Consider the following 22,124-nt stretch of genomic DNA (forward strand, 5'->3'; position numbering starts at 1 on the left):
AAAACTCAGTGTCCGAGTTTGGGTGCTTTACGTATGCTAATCACTTTGATCAGGGTGCTCGGGTACGCTCGGTGCTCGGCCAGTGCGAGTGGGGGTAACAAACAGAATTTTTGGATGTAGTGTGTACCAAAAACAAAAAATAAAAACTCTGCTCTCCATCCCCCAGAAGTGATCTGTTTATGGCTGTCTGTATGTGGGCGGAGAGCTGAACTGCCCAATGAGTGATTTCCATTGGAGTTCAGGTCAAGTCCAGGTCCCAAACCTAACTTCACTAAGGCTGTTTTCACACATCCAGTTTTTGCTGAGCGGCACAATACGGCGCTCTGCAGAAAAAATGTAACCGTTTTTTTTTTGCCGCCAGTTGCGTTTTTTCCCTCATAGACTTGCATTAGCGCCGTATGGTGCCGCATGGCCTTGAGTTGCGTCCGGTTTTTGCCGGATGCGGCATATTTAGCCCATACGGCGGCTGGATGGAACGTTGCCTGGCACGTTTTTTGGGGCGCGAAAAAAACGCATTGCGCCGGCAATGCAAGCCTATGGATCCCGGATGCGGCGTCCTGCGGCAAAAAACGCTGCCGGATGCGGTTTATTGCACTGCGCATGCTCAGTATCAAGCCGTATCCGTCAAAAAACGGAGGGCCGCATGAAAAAACTTATGCAATGGATCTGGTTTTTTTCGCCGCATCCGATGCATAGGTTTTTGAGCCAGATTGAGCCGCACTGCAAAAACCGGATGTGTGAAAGCAGCCTAAAAGTCCGGCTGAACCCAGCAAACCCAAACTTCCACGGGTCTGCTCATTTCTATTCAGAAGCCATCAGACACAGACAGGCATGTGTGTGATCATATGGTTGGGGGCCGCACAGAATAGCATGGTGGGATGCAGGCTGTGTACCCCTGCTTTGAATCCACACTTCTTTGGCCATGTAACTACTTTCTTATAGCACGCATAGGTTAAAAAATTACAAAATGTATATAATTGCGTAAATATTGTTTGATAATGAATGTATCCAACTGTGTGCCTAAATGCTGCGGGAATTTTTAGATACTTCAGTGTGTGAATGCTGGAGGACCCTTTAAGCTTATATATATATATATATATATATATATATATATATATATATATATATATATATACAGCAGTTATTAGCACAGCCATAATTATTATCCCTGATATCGCGGCTTTGGGAGGGCAGTTGTCATCAGCAATGCTCTTCATTTCACGGGAGTGTTTCAGGCTAATATTATCTTCTCCTCGGCCAGGAGCCTCTATAATGTGCTCCTGCGTGGTCACTAAAATGTTTGTCAGCTCGACGACAAGGAATGCGATAAAGGACGGTTCCCTGTATATAATGAATGGCTTTCCAGCTCGGCTCTTGCATAATGTGAGTTGGGAAGACATCATCGTTCTGTGGCTAATGCCCTCTGTATCATAGCTCTGCGTGGGGTTCTGCTGGCACATAGCCAAAGTGCTTGGGTATAATGCCTGCTTACATAGGGCTGCCTCCGAGCATTGATGGTGGAATAAGACTAACACTTTTGTACATTCACAGCCGGGGGTGCACGGTTTAGGCTATTATACTATTTTCTACACCGGTATACATGCACATTATTGCTTCAGCATCGGAGCCTTAAAAGCTTGTCGGAGTGTTTGACAGCCCCCCTGGCATCTGAAAGGGTTACCGCAAAACCGTTTACACACAGTTACTAACCAAACACTAACAAAACAGCAACTGCACATTGGTATTACCTGCAATTATCTCTCCCATGGCTCTCATAACCACGCTGAATGCCATCTGTTTGCAGAGCGTAAGGGCTGACCTTTTCAGGGGTGGAGCGGGAGCAGTTTTTAAAATAATGAGATCTCCGAAAAACTGCTCCTTATACAAATTGAAACGTGGAGCGTGAATGGAAAGAATAGACAGGTTTCTAGCTGAAGCGAGCGGGAATAAGGTAAAAGGACTGATAAAGGAGGTTGTAGACAGAGCTGTAGTGTGCTCTATTCAACACTAGGGGCAGCAATGAGTTAAATGGAAAATAAATTGTATCAGCAGCATCATTATGGCCTTTTATTAAATGAACATGCTTCTGCCTCATAGAAATGATGAGTTTATTTACTTTTAGCTGTAATTTAATTTGCATCTTTACATGATGTTATCCTATATGGCAATTACTGTAAATCTAAATGTATGTTATTTACTGTTACATTACGATGTGGATTTTGGGGCAGATGATCCGATTCTTCTGACCCTATGGATTTTATGCAGACAGCAGCAGCATTATATTAGTCATCTTAAAGGCTTGTCCATCTTAAAAAAGAAAGGATAAATGTTGATAAAATTATACATTCAAAAGAACTCCAGCCCCCGTGTTTCCAGCAATGGCCGCGCTGGTGATCTTTGCTGGGACTGGAATCAATGATGTCCTGTTCTGAGGTACTGAGGTCTGTGACTACCTGCAGCAGTCAGTAGACTGGAATGGGATGTCCTCCGATGTGGCTCATACGACGCCCTGTTATCGGACTACCTCTTCCTATGCTGACTAGATGGATGGCCCTATTTAAATGTATTGAGCGAGGCCGGGTACAGTCTAGTCGTAATGTGGCTGGAAGTATGCAAATCACATTCTTGTGGTGACGTGAATCCAGAGTGCGAAGTGCATGTGCTGTGTGGATTCACAAGTCAGCAGTCACATGGAGTGGCGAGTGCAGACTTGTAGTTTAAGGTCGGACAGATCATTTTAGGCCACCTCAGTATTTGCAGCCAACCAGGAGTGGGTAAAAATGCACAATTCATGCCCATGTTTCTATTATACTTTTCCTCTGATTGGTCCATTCCTGGTATTGACAACTAATACTGAGTTATAAATTGACCAAATACTTAAAGGGAACCTGTCACCACTTTTTTGACCTATAAGCTGCGGCCACCACCACCGGGCTCTTATATACAGTATTCTAACATGCTCTTCTCTTTCTTCTTTGGTTGTTCCCTCAGCGATTTGGTTCTTATAATATAGTCCTTTCTGCGCCGTATATGATGAATATGTATGTATATATGCATCTCTACATTTGAATTAACGATATGCAGATGTTTATGCCAATTTCTACCCCTGCTTAGGGCAGATCAAAGTGCGCTTGTTCAGGACCTGAATGCCAGCGAGTGTGTATGACGTCGGACCCGTCATGCACCATGGCTAGAAAAGAAGGAGAACAAAGATGGCCAAAAGAGGCCGGCACCGGACAATGTATACGCCCATAAGGCCCACAGCGCCACTGTTAGGTAAGTATTATAAAGTGTTTATTATGTTATACCCCCGGCCTGGGCTTTTATATACAGCATGTTAGAATGCTGTATATAAGAGCCCGGTGGTGGTGGCCGCAGCTTATAGGCCGAAAAAGTGGTGACAGGTTCCCTTTAACAGGTACACATGGCCTAATACTTCTAAACCACTTTGTGTTACTTATCTCCACAGATCTTCTTTTCAGAAGGTACACTGCGCTACTTTTCCAACCAAACATGGTGGTGAAACCTTGTTCCATTGAATTTCTAAGCCCCTTCCCCAATCAAATGCTTTCTTTTCCTTATTCTTTTCTGTCTGGGCTCCTGCCTGCAGTACCACTAGTACTGCCCTGATGGAGTCCCCGCTGCCAAGTATCAGAATGTGCTCCTGAGGTCCATGGAAAGAAATGCAGGGACCCCCAACTAACATCATATACAACTTTATAATAATTCTCATGTTTACATGCCACACATGATGAAACAATTATACAAAAAACCCACCCAACATACTATCCTTGATGTTAAGTGAACAGTTTTCTCCTCAGTCTGCTCTGCACCGTCTGTATACATGCTACTTATGTGAGTAGCATATGGCCATGTTATAATAAAGATCTATCCTTTGTATATTGTATTCGCTAGTTTCTTGTATTTGCAGGTTTGGATGTGCCAGACAGGAGGATAACGGTAATATAAGCTGTTAAGTAAACCAGAAAATAGGTGGCGCATACTGTGTATATAGCCAGTAACAAGTCCTCCCACGACATATATTATACTATAGTGCCCCACGGGGCCAGGGATGCAGATCCTCTGTGTCGTCACGGGGTGGCCTGGCCCGGTTCCGTTGCCCCGGGGTGTACAGAAAAGAGGGTGGAGGATGGGTGTGACGGTGAGGACAGTCTTTTTAAGATCGTGATGCCACCTGTGGTACGCAGCCAGGGATGGAGGCTGCCGCTGCGGGTACTGCTCTCCGGGGCTGATGGTGAAGGTCGTAGCTGGGATGGTGTCGCTCCCCACAGGCGGAGCGGGGTTATCCCGGGGTGGATGATGGAGGACAGACGGGGGTGGTGGTACTCCTTGTTGGCGACGCAGCGCTGGGCGACAGCGCTGGTAAAGGAGAGACAGAGACAGGGGCTGCAGTTCCATGTCCGATCTTCGCCACGATGGGCTCCAGCCAATCCCGGATCCGTGAAAGGTTAAGTCCAGAGTGTGTGTCACTGTGAGCCCTCTCCTCCTTTGTTGTGTTAAGTATCGGACCCCCGTGGTGTGAAGCATTTGGGGATCCTGGTATCAGTAAAGTGTCCCGTTCTGTATGCTGATAGCGTGGTTCTGTTGTGGGGCCGGTTGTGGACCTCAGCCCCGGATCCTATATGCTATTTGGCTGCAGACTCGATGAGACGGATCCGATGACTTTTCTAGCCATTCCCTGCGACCCTTGCAGAGTTGGTAGACAATGTGAAGTATATCTTCCCTAGGATTCTGTACCCCGACAGCGCCGGTCCTGTGGAAGCAGCCACCTGTTTCTTCCCAGTGAACCGTGTTGAACGCCTTAGCCCACAGAGCTGCTCGTGGCACGTCCACTCTGCTCTGTGTCTGAAGCTGTTCTTTTGTTGTAGTTGTTTTGTGGGTTCCAAGCTGTTAACCCCAGTCGCTGCCACCGGCTGGTTCACTACTCTCACTAGGTCAACCTGCTCTTCCCACTGTGTGCTCCTGACTCCCCCTGGTGGTTGCTTCTCCCTCACCCTGAGTCCCTGGTTCCAGTGAATCGGGGAGCCCCTGTTGTGGTGGCATCCTGTAAACCAACTGCTGTAGTGCCCCCCTACTGTGATCCAACCCTGGCTCCGTCCCCACTGGGGAGGGCAACCCACCGTTACTGTATGTTTGTATGAGTGGAAACCAGTACCGACCTTTCTTGGACACAGGATAAGTACTACACCCTAATGGAGGTGCAGTACCCAGTGGCGCCTGAAGCCTCAGGGGCGCCACATTACAGGTAAAATGCAACCATCTCTTTAAGCCTGCTTTACACGTGTCAATATGTCGTGCGATCGCACCCGCCCCCATCGTTTGTGCGGCACGGGCAATTTGTTGCCCGTGTCGCACAAAGTCGTAAACCCCCGTCACACGTACTTACCTTCCAAACGACCTCGCTGTGGGCGGCGAACATCCTCTTCCTGAAGGGGGAGGGACGTTCGGCGTCACAGCGACGTCACACAGCAGCCGGCCAATAGAAGCGGGGGAGCGGAGATGAGCGGGACGTAACATCCCGCCCACCTTCTTCCTTCCTCATAGCCGGCAGCTGTAGGTAATCTGCAGTTCATGCTTCCCAGCATGTCACATGGTGCCTCGGGAACAATGAACAACCGGAGCACAGAAGGACGTTAGATTTTTAGAAAACGAGCAACGTGCCAATGAGCAACGATAAGGTGAGTATTATTGCTCGTTCACAGTCGCACGTAGCTGTCACACGCTACGATATGTCAAACGATACCGGATGTGCGTCACTAACGACGTGACCCCGACGGCATATCGTTAAATATATCGTAACGTGTAAAGCGGCCTTTATAGATTATAGACTTATCTTTAGATATTTGCTCTCCTCAACAATCTTCCTCTCCCCACCTCAAAGGGGGTCTCACCCAGCCATACAAACCCTGCTTTGTTCTAATGAGGGGCAAGTACCCTGAAGCAGCTGTCTGTAATCTGTGTCTGACTTGGATAGTATATTTACTCGTGTTGTAAATCTCTTTAAGGTTAAATTCCTGAGTTTTGGGGAGCTTAACAGAAATTTCATACCCACTGAGCTTTTTTTCTTTTTTTTTTTTTTACACAGCATAAACGGAGCTGTGGAGAGTTTTTGTTAAATCTGCAACATGTCAATATCTGTTTTGGGTAAGCTGAGCTTTATATGCGGATTTTCCCCATGGAAATGCTTTAGGTGCGTAAAATCCGCAGGTTTAAAAAAGCACATATGCATTTTTAGTACATTTCTGCTGCGGACATACATTAAATACACATGTAAATCACCCAACTTTATCAATAAAGGTTTGTTAAAGCGAAATATAAGGACATATCAAAAACAAAGCAGCTTTATTTAAGACATGGCATACAAAAAAGAGACAAAAACATGGCAAAAACACATGTAAAAGAACACATGTAAAAGAACACCTGTAGGCTAATTTGGCTAATAACTGCAGAAAATTTGCAACATCAAAACTCACCAAAAGTATATTTTGGGAACGTAGCCTAATAGTGTTCTTGAGATGGATTTTTGGAGGTTGGTCTATTCTCAAACTCTCCTTAAAAACTCTCAAAGGATTGAACATACGATTTTCTATATCAAAATGACTTGCTGTTCATATGCTCAGTCTTTTCATCATCTTTTAACTGCTTCAGGTTTCCAAAGGCACAAAGTAGTTTAAAAAAAAGTGATCTGACCATTCTTCTCCAAATCAATAGAGAGCCCATAAAGACAGATGGAAGTCTCCTGTAATCTTTTGTAGCATTTTAAAAGGGTCACACAAAATGCCATGAAGTGGGTTCTTCTTAGAAAAAAACTCAGCGATTTGCCTGAACTTAATGGGAACCTGTCACATGGCAAAATGCTATTAATCTGCAGATATAGGGTTAATATGCAGGTTAATAGTGTTATAAAGGTGTCCGGCGCCTGCATAGTATACCCCGCTGCCGGGAGGAAATGAAGTTTAATCCCCCCCGGCAGCATTCTGGTTTTGGCGGTGGCATGGGTTCAGTCACCACTCAGCTTTAGAGGAAGCTATCAGTCAGTGCAGGGAAACAGTTACAGGCTCTGCTCTCTATATACAGGATGGTGACTGAACCTGTGCCGGCACCGCCCCTGTGACTGAAACCGGAAAGCTGCCGGGAGGATTAAAGTTAATTTATTCCCAGCAGCGGGGCATAATGTGCAGGCGCCGGGCAGGTTCCAAACGATATTAACATGCATATTAACCCCATATCTGCGGGTTAATAATGTTTTTCCACATGACAGGTTCGCTTTAAAAGAAGTTGTGTGCACATATCATAAGAAGGCTTGAAATACTCTCCAAAATCTCCTCCAAAGACTCTCCAAAAAGGAATGTTTTCTGAAGCAGTTTCCATTTTGAAACTCAGGTTTTGACTGTCACAAAACAGAAAACACCATGCGCGACCCTTATAGTTAAATATTATTCATAGCTAAATACAATAAGTGGCACTAGTGAGATCCATTTGCTGTTCTCTATCGGGGTATGTGCACACGACGTCTTTTTCAGGGAGACTCCTCTGGAAAAAATGAACATAGTGTACAACAATGTAATTGCTATGTACATTTTTAGGCTTTTACCGCATCTTTTAACAGCTTCAGGGTTCAGAAACCATGAAGTGATTAAAAGAAGTAGCAGGTTAAAGGGAACCTGTCATCAGAAATTTTGCACTAAACCTAAAAGATTCCCCCAGGGTTCCTGTTGTTCTTGTGCCCCCTTTCTGACCAAAATAAAGACTTTATAAAGTGGTACCTTTTTGTATTCAGATCTTGATAATGGTACACAGGGGCGGGCTCTCTGGTGTCCGTTAGTCTGCCACCCTGTCGCTTTAGGCCGTCCCCCATTGCGCAATTTAAAAGAGGTGACGTGAGGTAAGCTGGCCAGCGCTTGCGCAGAACGGTGGAGGCGGCAGTGAAAGCGTGAGCACGAGATTATGGGCGGGTACTTGCTGATGAAAATCACAGCACCGCCCATAATCTCGCGCATGCGCTGTGCCACTCTCGCGGGACTGTGCAATGTGCACAATGTGACCGCTGGTGACGTGTTGCGCATGCGTGAGATTATGGGCGGCGCTGATTTTCATCAGCAAGTACCCGCCCATAATCTCGTGCTCGCGCTTTCACCGCCGTCAAGATCTGAATACAAAAAGGTTCCACTCTATAAAGTCTTTATTTTGGTCAGAAAGGGGGCACAATAACAACAGGAACAATACTAAAATGCAGCCCAGGAGCCGCAGAGGGGGAATCTTTTAGGTTTAGTGCAAAATTTCTGATGACAGGTTCCCTTTAATTCCTCAAATTGCCTCCACTAGGAAGCCACTATAGTGGAATGTGCAGAAAAAAAGATGGCAGCAAAGCCGCAACCAAAAAACAATATTAAAGTCGAAGCCGCTTCAGGAAATAGACAGTTGGCATTTTCCTGCAGCAGCTTCACCTAGAAAACCTCGGAGGTGTTGCTGCCAGAATAGACATTGTGTTCATATAACCTAAGAAAGCTACTTTACATACGTTTTCCCATATAGCATCACAAAGTGCTAGTTCATCACCAGTTACGAGCACCCGAGCATGGTAGTGCTCGCTCATCATTAGTTACTAGTACTGAGCACCCGATCATGGTAGTGCTCGCTCATCACTAGTTATGATTACCGAGCACCCGAGCATGGTAGTGCTTTCTTATCACTAGTTATGATTACCGAGTAACCAGAGCTTGGTTGTACTCGTTCATCACTAGTCACAAGTACCGAGCACCAGAGCATGGTAGTGCCCGTTCATCACTAGTTATGATTACCGAGAAACCTAGAGCTTGGTTGTACTCGTTCATCACTAGCTACGAGTACCGAGCACCCGAGCATAGTAGTGCTTGCTCATCACTAGTCACGAGTACCAAGTATGGTAGTGCTCACTCATAACTAGTTACGAGTACTGAGCACCCAAGCATGGTAGTGCCAGCTCATCACCAGTTTCGAGTACCGAGCACCTGAGCATGGTAGTGCTCGCTCATCACTAGTTACGAGTACCGAGCACCTGAGCATGGTAGTGCTCGCTCATCACTAGTTATGAGTACCGAGCCCCCAAGCATGGTAGTGCTCGCTCATCACTAGTTATGATTACCGAGCATGGTAGTGCTTGCTTATCACTAGTTTCAAGTATCGAGCACCTGAGTATGGTAGTGCTCGCTCATCACTAGTTACCTATGCCAAGCACCCCAGTATGGTAGTGCCCGCTCATCACTAGTTACGAGTACCGAGCACTCTAGTATGGTAGTGCTCACTCATCGCTAGTTACGAGTACCGAGCACTCCAGTATGGTAGTGCCCGCTCATCACTAGTTACGAGTACCGAGCACTCCAGTATGGTAGTGCCCGCTCATCACTAGTTACGAGTACCGAGCACTCTAGTATGGTAGTGCTCACTCATCGCTAGTTACGAGTACCGAGCACTCTAGTATGGTAGTGCTCACTCATCGCTAGTTACGAGTACCGAGCACTCCAGTATGGTAGTGCCCGCTCATCACTAGTTACGAGTACCAAGCACCCCAGTATGGTAGTGCCCGCTCATCACTAGTTACGAGTACCGAGCACTCTAGTATGGTAGTGCTCACTCATCGCTAGTTACGAGTACCGAGCACTCCAGTATGGTAGTGCCCGCTCATCACTAGTTATGAGTACCAAGCACCCCAGTATGGTAGTGCCCGCTCATCACTAGTTACGAGTACCGAGCACTCTAGTATGGTAGTGCTCACTCATCGCTAGTTACGAGTACCAAGCACTCCAGTATGGTAGTGCCCGCTCATCACTAGTTACGAGTACCGAGCACTCCAGTATGGTAGTGCCCGCTCATCACTAGTTACGAGTACCGAGCACTCTAGTATGGTAGTGCTCACTCATCGCTAGTTACGAGTACCGAGCACTCTAGTATGGTAGTGCTCACTCATCGCTAGTTACGAGTACCGAGCACTCCAGTATGGTAGTGCCCGCTCATCACTAGTTACGAGTACCAAGCACCCCAGTATGGTAGTGCCCACTCTTCACTAGTTACGAGTACCGAGCACTCTAGTATGGTAGTGCTCACTCATCGCTAGTTACGAGTACCGAGCACTCCAGTATGGTAGTGCTCACTCATCGCTAGTTACGAGTACCGAGCACTCCAGTATGGTAGTGCCCGCTCATCACTAGTTACGAGTACCGAGCACTCCAGTATGGTAGTGCCCGCTCATCACTAGTTACGAGTACCGAGCACTCCAGTATGGTAGTGCCCGCTCATCACTCATCTCTGCAGATCTCTTGCATGCATCATTTTATTGGATCTGAACAATATTTTCTGCTTTAAAAGACACACGTCTTCAATAGATTTCTTTGTTCCTTTATTTTTTTCCCTATTCCAGCACGATGTTCTGTTCGCCTGTGCTATATATCTCCATCACATTTTCTATAGTGCTGCATTAACTCTGTTCTGATCTCCAGACCAGGGAGCTTTGACTGAAGGAATCGTATGCTACTCGTCTCGCTATGCGCCACCGCATCTCCCAATTCTCTTCCATCCATTCGGAGGTTAAAACATTTCATCTGTTGTCAGATCCTCTGTTTCTTTGCGCGATTCATTCGGAGTTAGACAACATTTTGATTAATTTCGCAATGTGCAGCTGCAATAATGAAGTGATATCTTGTACAAAGGGCAGTGAGCTGTAGGATTGAAGTAAATATTTCATTACGGGCTGCACTGCCTATTTGTGGCTTCTTTGTATATTTCTTTTCTTCTCATTTAACATGCATATTTTAAGGTCAAGCTGTGGCCCAACCTGCTTATTCCCTTATTAGAGGGGGAATGATATTATATTCTGCAGAGGATTAATAGAGTACACTGGTCCCTGGGTAATCGTTCCCTTAATGCTACATTTGTATGATAAATCGATACATAATTCACTGCTTATGTATCTGGTGAAATTGTTAGATTTCCTTTGCGGAATAGAAAATGTTCACATTTTATTATTTGTCAGTGGCACAAATGATGAGTATTTCATATATTGACTTTCTAACCTGCCTATAGCTTATTACTAGTGATGAGCGAGTACTAAAAAGCTCGGGTGCTCGAAGCTCGGGCCGAGCCTCCCAAGATACTCGTGTACTCGGGCCGAGCAACAAGCCCAATGTTATCCTATGGGAGACCCGAGTATTTTTGTGAAATGACCCCCCGGCAGCATGGAGAAACCCTAAAAATGTCACAAAAGTCTCAGAAGAGTGCTCAAATGACATGGCAACAGCATGGGGAAGACCCCTTGAAGCATTTATCACTCAAAAGTCACAGCTGTGAACAATTTTGTCCGCGTTTCACGCCATTTTTACGGACTCACCAGAAAACCTTCCAAAATGACCCCAAAATGATTTTTCATGGCAGAAATGTTAAGGGCACATACCCATTAGTGAGATAGAGCTGGTGTATGTTACTTTTTGAGATTAATACATGAAAGATTTTACGTGAAAACATTGTGTGGCACTCCGATGTCCCTGAGAAGAGACGTACATGAAGGCCTCTTGAGTCTAATGTGCCCATTTTGAGGAAGTGAGTCTTTGTAGTATTTTCCTTTGCCAGGGCAGTCCAAAATTGTGAGGTTCACCAATGCCCCTGCATACAGACGTGCATGAGGGCCTGTAAACCTGAAGTGCCCATTGTAAGGAAGTGGGTCTATTGTAGTATAGCCCTTAGGCAGGGCAGCCAAAAATTGGGAGGCTCCACATTGTCCCTGGATAGAGACGTGCATGATGGCCTGTAAACCTGAAGTGCCCATTGTAAGGAATTGGGTCTATTTTAGTATAGCCCTTTGCCAGGGCAGCCAAAAATTGGGAGGCTCCACGTTGTCCCTGGATAGAGACGTGCATGATGGCCTGTAAACCTGAAGTGCCCATTGTAAGGAAGTGGGTCTATTGTAGTATAGCCCTTAGGCAGGGCAGCCAAAAATTGGGAGGCTCCACGTTGTCCCTGGATAGAGACGTGCATGAGGGCCTGTAAACCTGAAGTGCCCATTGGAAGGAAGTGGGTCTATTGTAGTATAGCCCTTAGGCAGGGCAGCCAAAAATTGGGAGGCTCCACGTTGTCCCTGGATAGAGACGTGCATGAGGGCCTGTAAACCTGAAGTGCCCATTGGAAGGAAGTGGGTCTATTGTAGTATAGCCCTTAGGCAGGGCAGCCAAAAATTGGGAGGCTCCACGTTGTCCCTGGATAGAGACGTGCATGAGGGCCTGTAAACCTGAAGTGCCCATTGGAAGGAAGTGGGTCTATTGTAGTATAGCCCTTAGGCAGGGCAGCCAAAAATTGGGAGGCTCCACGTTGTCCCTGGATAGAGACGTGCATGAGGGCCTGTAAACCTGAAGTGCCCATTGTAAGGAAGTGGGTCTATTGTAGTATAGCCCTTAGGCAGGGCAGCCAAAAATTGGGAGGCTCCACATTGTCCCTGGATAGAGACGTGCATGAGGGCCTGTAAACCTGAAGTGCCCATTGTCAGGAAGTGGGTGTATTATAGTATAACCCTTAGGCAGGGCAGCCAAAAATTGGGAGGCTCCACATTGTCCCTGGATAGAGACGTGCATGATGGCCTGTAAACCTGAAGTGCCCATTGGAAGGAAGTGGGTCTATTGTAGTATAGCCCTTAGGCAGGGCAGCCAAAAATTGGGAGGCTCCACGTTGTCCCTGGATAGAGACCTGTTAGGTTCTTAGTGCCTCCGTGCTTGCATTTAAAAACCGCACGTGTGTGCCTGTTGGTGGCAGCTTTCCGCTGCATTTGTGTGAGTTTTGCAAAAACTTGGATATAACGCACAAGTCTAGTGAATACACATCAGCACAGCATTGCAAAATGCGCAAGGGCGTTGTCAACGAACAAGGAAGTGGACGTGATGGTGGTGCAGGCAGAGACCGAGGTTGTGTGCAAGCTCTAATTTCGCCACAACAAAGGGCCACATCTAGTCGCTCGCACGTCCTGTCCCAAATTCTTGGGGACCGCAGCAGTACACCGCTCTTGAACCAAGACCAGTGTCAACAGGTTGTTAGTTGGATAGCGGATAATGCTTCCAGTCAGATTGGCACCACCACAAACACTCTGTCTTCCACACGGTCAAGTGTCAGTAGCCGTGATACTGCACCGCACATTTCAGAACCTGATCCTTCTTCCTACCACCAGGCCGAGTACACGTCCACGGACATTACTGATCCCACACTTGGACACTCGGAAGAGCTGTTCGTTCACGTTTCCATTCACAAATTCTGGCCTCTCGCCAGCTCCTGTTGAAGTGGGCCATGACGAGATTGTATGTACAGATGCCCAAATATTTGAGCAGCCACGTTCTCACGAAGTTGGCAACGTGTCTCAACAAGGGGTGGACGATGATGAGACACAATTGTCAGGAAGTCAGGAGGAGGAGCAGGGTGCGGAAGAGGAAGACGACGTGGTGGATGATCCAGTAACTGACCCAACCTGGCAGGAGGATATGCAGAGCGAGGACAGCAGTGCACAGGGGGAGGGAGGCGTAGCATCCCAACAGGCAGTAAGAAGCAGAGTGGTGGCCCCAGGCAGACGTCAGGCAACTGTTCCCCGGAACAACACGACACAAGGTGCCTGTACAAATGTTAGGTCTTCCCGAGTCTGGCTGTAATACTATTGTATGTATTGAGGATTTCGATTGCGTTAGGGCAATGACAACCAGAGACGAGTTCTTGGTGCAAGACGTTTATAATATGCAACCAGCAAATATGTACATAAACGGAACAAAAACACAGTAGAACATAAATACAGGAAATACCTTCCAGGGACGGAGCGAAAGGGAATTCCCGGGACCGCGCACCGGACTCCCCCAGGGAGACCACCAAGAGCGAACCCCTATACAGGGACTGTCTGGCAATCACCCCAGAAGCCCTAAATGCGCAGCAGCCGGGACACAAAAGGGCAATAGGTAAGTCCAAAAATGTTCGTACGTGATGTGAGTCCAGAGTGGTATTAAACGGAAGGAACCGGGCAGAAGTGCCGACCAAAGACGGCAAACGGAGTCCGGGCACAGCTAGATGATACCAGATGAAGTCCAGAGTCGGTGTCGGTTGTTTTCCAAGAGGATCCGAATAACAATCAGGAACCAAAAGCAGCAGGGCAGGAGCACACAGGAAGCAGTATACTCAGGCACTGGACTAAGCTTTGGGGGCGGCTTTTAAACAGATGGACAGGAAGTAGGGCAACAGAACAGAAAACTCCATGTTAACAAAGGGCAAGCTCTTTCAAAAGAAAACTGGAAAACCCGGAACTCTGACACTGGCAGTTTTTTAAGTTGGCTCCAGATGATTCTAAAAAGGCCATTTGCAACACCTGCCATGCCAGCATCAGCAGGGGTACCAAAACTAGCAGCCTGACCACCACCAGCATGATCAGGCACATGTCAGCCAAGCACCCGACTTTGTGGGAAGTACAACAGAGTCGAGGAGCAGTGCTTGCTGATGTCACTGCTACGTCTTCGCTGGTTGTGCATGCGAGCCAATCCCCTGTCCATGCTGCCTGAGAACAAGCCTCCTCCACTCCTGCACCTGCAGTTGCCTACGCAGAAAGAACACCATCATCAAGCACGTCCTTGTCCCAGCGCAGCGTTCAGTTATCCATTCAGCAAACCTTTGAACGCAGGCGCAAATACACTGCCAACACCCCACATGCCACAGTTCTAAATGCTAACATTTCGCGACTGCTTGCGCTGGAAATGTTGCCTTTTAGGCTGGTTGAGACAGAAGCATTCCGCGACCTGATGGTGGCAGCTGTCCCACGTTACTCGGTCCACAGCCGCCACTATTTCTCCCGGTGTGCCGTCCCCGCATTGCATAACCAGTGTGTCACAAAACATCACACGTGCCCTGAACAACGCTGTTTCAGCCAAAGTCCACCTAACCACAGACACGTGGACAAGTGCATGTGGGCAAGGCCGCTACATCTCGTTGACGTCACACTGGGTTAATATTGTGCAAGCTGGGACCCAGTCTGAGCGAGGGACGGAACACGTCCTTCACACACCAAGTTTTGCAGGCCCTACCTCAGTCAGGGTTTCACACACACTCTACAGCTCCGGAATGTCATGCTCCTCAGCCTCCTCCTCCTCCTGCGCATCCTCATCCACTTTACCCTCCACACTAGTCCCAAGCTGGAAGTGTCGCGGGCGGAGGAGGGGACGGTGCGCTCTCCCACTGCTCGGGTCCGGCTGACGCTGCTCTACGGCTGCTGCTGCTCGTTGGCTCGAGCGATGGCCGGATCCCGGGGACTCGAGCGGCGCTACTCGCCCGTGAGTGAAAAGGGGTGGTTTGGGTTTTGGGGATATTGTCCGTGACGCCACCCACGGTTGTGGTGATTGTGTGGACACCACCGCTGCTCTGGACGGGGATCCCGGGAGCCTGTGACAGGGAGCAGCTTTGTTGTTATTTCTCCCCTCCGTGGGTAGGGGGGTTGGTTGTCCCGGGGCCTGGTGATGGGGTAGAGATGGATGACAGGCGGGTTGCGGGGCCTGATGAGGTGCAGGGTCGCAGGGGCAGCGCTGTGCCACACGGCACGGAGGTACTCACTCAGCCCAATGATCATGACACAGTTCACGGTAAAACAAGTGGCTGGATGGACGGGTCACTCGGACGGCTGCGGTTGTTCCTCCCTGCAGGTTAGTGATGACTGTCTCTCCCTGCACCTAAGTTAAGTGTTGGTAGTGATGGTTTCCCAACGGTAACCCGCTCCCCGACCTGGATATGGGCCGGAGGAGCCCCTTTTGCCCACAGGCGCTGGCCCTGGGAGACGGTTGCCCTTGGCGGTGGCGGTGTCTCCCCTTCACGGTTGTACGGTTGCCTTCTATCTGGACTTGGCTGTTTGGAAACCCTGAGGTTTCCTTCACTAACGGATTTGGCAAATTCACGGCGACACCAAGCCTTGCCGGGATCCGAAAGTCCTCTGCCAATGGTGCTGGCTTCTCTTTGTATACCGGTCCGGTACGGCCGGGTCACCACCCGTCCACGGTCCTTACGGCAGACTCCAATCGGCCTCCACTGCAGACGGTCACCACATCCTGCCAACCTTGCTGTCCTGTCCGGGCCACACACCCGGACCAACTTCAGGCTCTTTGCTGTCACTTTTCTCCTCTCTACTACTTTCCTCCTTCCACTTCCTTAGCTTAACTCTCACTGCCTGTGTTTTCCCTCCTCCTCGGTGGGTGGAGACCAACCGCCTGGCTCCACACCCTGGTGTGGACAACAGCCCCTGGGGAAGGCAACAAGGATTTTGTGTTTTGACTATGATATGCCTGCAGGGAGTGTGGGGTGTTTAAGTGTTGTGCTCTGTGGCCCCTGGCTTGTCCAGGGCGACACAGAAGCACTGCAGCACTGCCTCGGCGAAGCGGCAACAGGCAGTGCTGAAGCTAATCTGCATAGGTGACAAACCCCACAATGCAGAAGAGGTGTGGACAGCTCTGAAACAGCAGGCAGATCACTGGCTCACAACTCTGAACCTAAAGCCAGGAAAGGTCGTGTGTGACAATGGCCGGAACCTGGTGGCGGCTTTGAGGCGAGGCCAGCTGACACATGTTCCATGCGTGGCCCATGTGCTCAACCTCGTGGTTCAGCGGTTTCTAAAGTCATACTCAGAGCTGTCTGATCTGCTGGTAAAAGTTCGCCGCCTGTCTGCACATTTTCGAAAGTCACCTACTGCTTCAGCCGGCCTTGCCGGCTTAAGACGCCGTTTGCATCTTCCGGCACACAGACTGGTGTGTGATGTCCCCACGCGTTGGAATTCAACTCTGCACAAGTTGGTCAGGATATGTGCCAAAACTTTGAGGACTCCACCAAGATGGTGAGCGGCGATGACGACATTATTAGCGTCACCATACCGCTTCTCTGCCTTCTAAAATGGTCTCTGCTCAAAAAACAACCATGATGCATTGCAGGCGGAGCGCGATGAGTTTGAGCAAGAAACAGTAGTGGGTGTGGGTGATGATAACACACAGCCCAGCCTCGTCTCATCACACGTGCAGTGGAGGACTATGACGAGGAGGAGGATGAAGACATGGAGCAACTCTCTGGCCAAATTGAGGATATGACATGCAGTCATATCCTCGGTTCAGCGTGGCTGGCCAGAGGACAGGGTAGATGATGAGGAGGAGGAGGAGGAGGACAGCATGTTCAGTCATCGTGTTGGTCAGGATACTGAAGTGATGGCTGTTAAGAGTCTGGCACACATGGCTGACTTTATGGTAAGCTGCCTGTCTCGTGACCCTCGCGTTAAGAACATCTTGGCCGACAATCATTACTGGTTGGTAACACTGTTAGACCCACGCTAAAAGGAGAACTTTATGTCTCTTATTCCCGAGGCAGAGAGGTCAGGCAAAATGCAGCAGTTCCAGAAGGCCATAGTCACGGAAGTAGGCAAAGCATTCCCCTCACAAAACGCTAGCGGCATAGGTCAGGAATCAGTGGACAACCAAGGCGTACAGCCGAGAGGGGCACAAGTCCAATCTGCCAGAAGTAGGGGAACAGTCTTTAAGATGTGGGACAGTTTTCTCAGCCCCTCACATACCACAGCCCCTGAGGTGAGGGGTAGTGCCACAAGAAATCCTAAGTTTGCCCAGATGCTCAAGGAGTACCTTGCAGATCAAACAACTGTACTCCGACATTCCTCTGTGCCTTACAATTAATGTGTATCCAAGCTGGACACGTGGCATGAATTGGCTCTCTACGCCTTGGAAGTCCTGGCCTGCCCTGCCGCTAGCGTTTTGTCAGAGCGTGTTTTTAGTGCCGCAGGTGGAATCATTACAGATAAACGCACCCGCCTGTCAACTGTAAATGCTGACAGGCTGACTCTGATCAAGATGAACAAGGGTTGGATTTGGCCAGACTTCACCACACACCAACAGCAAATTACAGCGGAATTTAAAGTTTGTAACGGGAATTTGCCATGTACCTCCACTCACCCATGGTAACACACTTCTGGACTTTGGCTAATCGCTGGACTGCTCCTCCTTCTCCTCATGCGCCATCATGGTGACCGTTACAATAGTTAAGCCGTTGTTTCAGGTATACCCCCAGTGGTAAATTTTTTCGCCCATTCTTTCTGAATGGGCATTACAACGACAGGAGACCCGCTCCTTTGCAATGGGAACAATGTTTTGAGGCCCTCATGCACATCTCTATCCAGGGACAATGTGGAGCCTCCCAATTTTTGGCTGCCCTGCCTAAGGACTATACTACAATAGACCCACTTCCTTACAATGGGCACTTCATGTTTACAGGCCATCATGCACGTCTCTATCCAGGGACAATGTGGAGCCTCCCAATTTTTGGCTGCCCTGCCTAAGGGCTATACTACAATAGACCCACTTCCTTACAATGGGCACTTCATGTTTACAGGCCATCATGCACGTCTCTATCCAGGGACAATATGGAGCCTGACGCTGCCACCGACTGCCACACACATGCTGTTTTTAAATGCAAGCACGGACGCAATAAGAACATAACTGGTTTTTAGGAGCGACAATTACTGAGAAGTCTGACACTATCAGACACTGCTGACTGACGTGTATTATACACTAGACTTGTGCGTTATATAATAGTTTGTGCAAAACGCGCACCTGTACCCTGCCACCGACTGCCACACACGTGCTGTTTTTAAATGCAAGCACGGACGCAATAAGAACCTAACTGGTTTTTAGGAGCGACAATTACTGAGAAGTCTGACACTATCAGACACTGCTGACTGACGTGTATTATACACTAGACTTGTGCGTTATATGATAGTTTGTGCAAAACGCGCACCTGTACCCTGCCACCGACTGCCACACACGTGCTGTTTTTAAATGCAAGCACGGACGCAATAAGAACCTAACTGGTTTTTAGGAGCGACAATTACTGAGAAGTCTGACACTATCAGACACTGCTGACTGACGTGTATTATACACTAGACTTGTGCGTTATATGATAGTTTGTGCAAAACGCGCACCTGTACCCTGCCACCGAGTGCCACACACGTGCTGTTTTTAAATGCAAGCACGGACGCAATAAGAACCTAACTGGTTTTTAGGAGCGACAATTACTGAGAAGTCTGACACTATCTGGACTGTTTTACACTGTGTACACCAGCCCCAGATATGATGAAGGCTGGTATACGGTCACCACTACCCTGCCTGCCTGCCTGTATACTGCTACAATAGTCCTGACAAGGACTCTTCTGGTCAATAGCCTGTATTCCGACCTGGCTATACCCTGCCTGTATATAGCAACAATAGTCCTGAGAAGGACTCTGCTACTGTACTCCGACCTGGCTATACCCTGCCTGCCTGTATACAACTAGAATAGTCCTGAGAAGGACTTCTGGTCACACTGTTTGCAGCCCTGCTCCGGAACTAACTATAAAGGGCCGCAAAGCTTTCCCTGAATCAGCGACCCTCTCCCTGCACTCACTGTCTGGATAGCTGTGAGCAGAGCACAGCGCGCCGGCCGATATAAAGGCTCGGTCACGCTGTGCAGGCCGGCCAATCACTGCAATTCCACAACTAACAGGGCTGTGGCATTGCAGTGGTCTGCCAGCCAATCCCTGCATGAGGGCTGGCTCTCAAAAGAGCGCCAACATGCAGAAATGAAGACCACGAGTACAGCACGAGTATCGCGAGATTACTCGGTCCCCGCCGAGCAGCCCGAGTACAGCGATACTCGTGCGAGTACCGAGTAGTTACAAGCATGCTCGCTCATCACTACTTATTACTAGTCCGGCCAGATACCATTATGACACTCTTTGGATAAATAATTATATTATAAAGAAAGTGAGAAAAACTGTCACAATATGAAAAGCCCGAAAAAATAAGTACAAATATATAGTTAGAAATGCCGAGATTATATTGTGTGAGCAGAACGATTGCGTTCTCCATGAGAACCAGATTTCGTTAAGTTTACCGATGTTTTTAATGTCTGTCTCCAGCTATTAATGGTCTTGTGGAAGACTTTTCTCTCTTTTTTCTGCATTTTTTTGTTGGAAAGACTAAGGATTGGGTATGTAAAAATCCAACATGCCTGATCCTCCTTTCCACTGTTGGTAAAGACTGTTAAGGTGCGTGCCCACGATCAGTGTTTGCACTTTTGACGCAGCAAGCTTCAGCTGCGTCCAAAACGCTGCGTTGTACATTACAAGCATAGTGGATGGATTTCTAGAAATCTCGTGCCCACAGTGCTTGTTTTTTCTGCAGCAAACACTGACCTGAGGTGCTTTTTTCCAGACCGCAGCATGTCAATCAAGGAAGAAAAATTTCCAGCGTGGTCCAAGTTTTCATATAAAAAATCATCTTTATTGAATCAATCCATAAAATAGGGGTTTACAGGCGGTCAGCAAGGCATATCATAGATGTTATTCAGACCCCACAAAGCTACGCGTTTCGACGTGAGTCTTAATCATGCTCTTGCATGATTAAGACTCACGTCGAAACGCGTAGCTTTGTGGGGTCTGAATAACATCTATGATATGCCTTGCTGACCGCCTGTAAACCCCTATTTTATGGATTGATTCAATAAAGATGATTTTTTATATGAAAACTTGGACCACGCTGGAAATTTTTCTTCCTTGATTCCTCTATGGCAGCCTAGCCTTCCGTGCGCAGTCCTGGAGATACAGCGGACCACAGCAACTCGGTGAGCTGATTTTTCTCTCTTGTTGCAGCATGTCAATTGTTTACTGCAGAATCGCATGCATCCTCCATAGGGATCAACAAGCGAGAGACCACAGCGCACTAAACCCTGATCATGGGCACAAGCAGCTGCGGTCTCCTGCAAAGGAGACACGCGACCCCACAGGTCAAGACCCGCTGCATCCAGAACGCAGTGAGTCTGATCGTGGGCACATACCTTTATGCGGGCATCACACGAGACGATCTATCGTGCGATATGTCGTCGGGGTCACGGTTTTCGTGATGCACATCCGGAATTGTTTGTGACGTCGTTTTGTGTGACACCTACAAGCGTCTCAGTACGATCGCAAATCGGTTACAAATCGTTTATTCTTCTTTGCGCCGGTTGTTCATCGTACCCGGGGTAGCACACATCGCTCCGTGTGACACCCCGGGAACGATGAACACAGCTTACCTGCGGCCGCCGGCAATACTGAAGGAAGAAGGTGGGCGGGATGTTTATGTCCCGCTCACCTCCGCCCCTCCGCTTCTATTGGGCGGCTGCTATGTAACGTCGCTGTGACACCGAACGTCCCTCCCCCTTCAGGAAGTGGATGTTCGCCGCCCACAGCAACGTCGCTCAGCAGGTAAGTAGGTGTGACGGCGGTTTAACGACTTTGTGTGCCATGGGCAACTAATTGCCCGTGACGCACAAACGACGGGGGTGGGTACGATTGCTCATGCGATCGCACGATAGATCGTATCGTGTGACGCCCGCATTAGGCTCATAACATTAGATTGCTAGTCGCTTACACAGGTAACTGGATCAGTTTTGCTAAGACTTATATACACTATATTTTAACCTTAAAGGGGTTGTCCACAACTCGGACAAGCCCTTCTCAATCCATATGTTTCCCCCATTTATAATAATAACACTTAGGACACGTTCACACATTGAATATTTGGTTAGTAATTTACATTGGTATTTGTAAGCCAAAATAAGGAGTAGGTAAAAATATGGGGCACGCATTTCTATTATACTTTTTCTCTGATTGTTCTACTTTTTTTTTTGCTTTGGCTTACAAATACTGATGTAAAATACTGGCCAAATATTGAATGTGTGAACGTGGCCTTATACTCACCTCTCATGCTGGCACCATTCCAGTGATGTTGCTACTGCTGCTCCCAACAGTGTTGCATCACGTGATTCCTGCAGCCAATTAGCAGCTGTTTCATTCTCCCCTCCTTCAGATGTATTTCATATATCCGAATGAAGTCAGAAAGCAGCAGCACTCACTTCCTCCTCAGATAAAAACCACATTTTCATTTTTAGTGTGTTTTCCACTGCAGAAAAACACTTAAAGGGAATCTGTCACCATGATTCTGTAATGAAAGCTGAGGACAGCATGCTTTGAAGGTTAAAAAAGTAAAAACATCTGTGTTTCTCTTATC

The 22,124-nt window shown here is 48.0% G+C and overlaps 1 protein-coding gene and 1 long non-coding RNA gene across 2 annotated transcripts in view; one reads left to right on the forward strand and one right to left on the reverse strand.

The window, feature by feature from the left end:
• LOC142310268 (uncharacterized) overlaps positions 1-1,926 on the reverse strand; it is a 30,606-nt gene extending 28,680 nt beyond the window's left edge. The window contains exon 1 of the long non-coding RNA XR_012754115.1: positions 1,749-1,926. This is a non-coding gene — a long non-coding RNA (uncharacterized LOC142310268). The remainder of the gene's footprint in view (positions 1-1,748) is intronic.
• Positions 1-22,124, forward strand: part of CDH4 (cadherin 4) — a 1,210,640-nt gene that overhangs the window by 346,548 nt on the left and 841,968 nt on the right. The window lies entirely within an intron of this gene.

This window comes from Anomaloglossus baeobatrachus, chromosome 5 (genome assembly GCF_048569485.1).
Source record: "Anomaloglossus baeobatrachus isolate aAnoBae1 chromosome 5, aAnoBae1.hap1, whole genome shotgun sequence".
In the NCBI taxonomy this organism is placed as follows: domain Eukaryota; kingdom Metazoa; phylum Chordata; class Amphibia; order Anura; family Aromobatidae; genus Anomaloglossus; species Anomaloglossus baeobatrachus.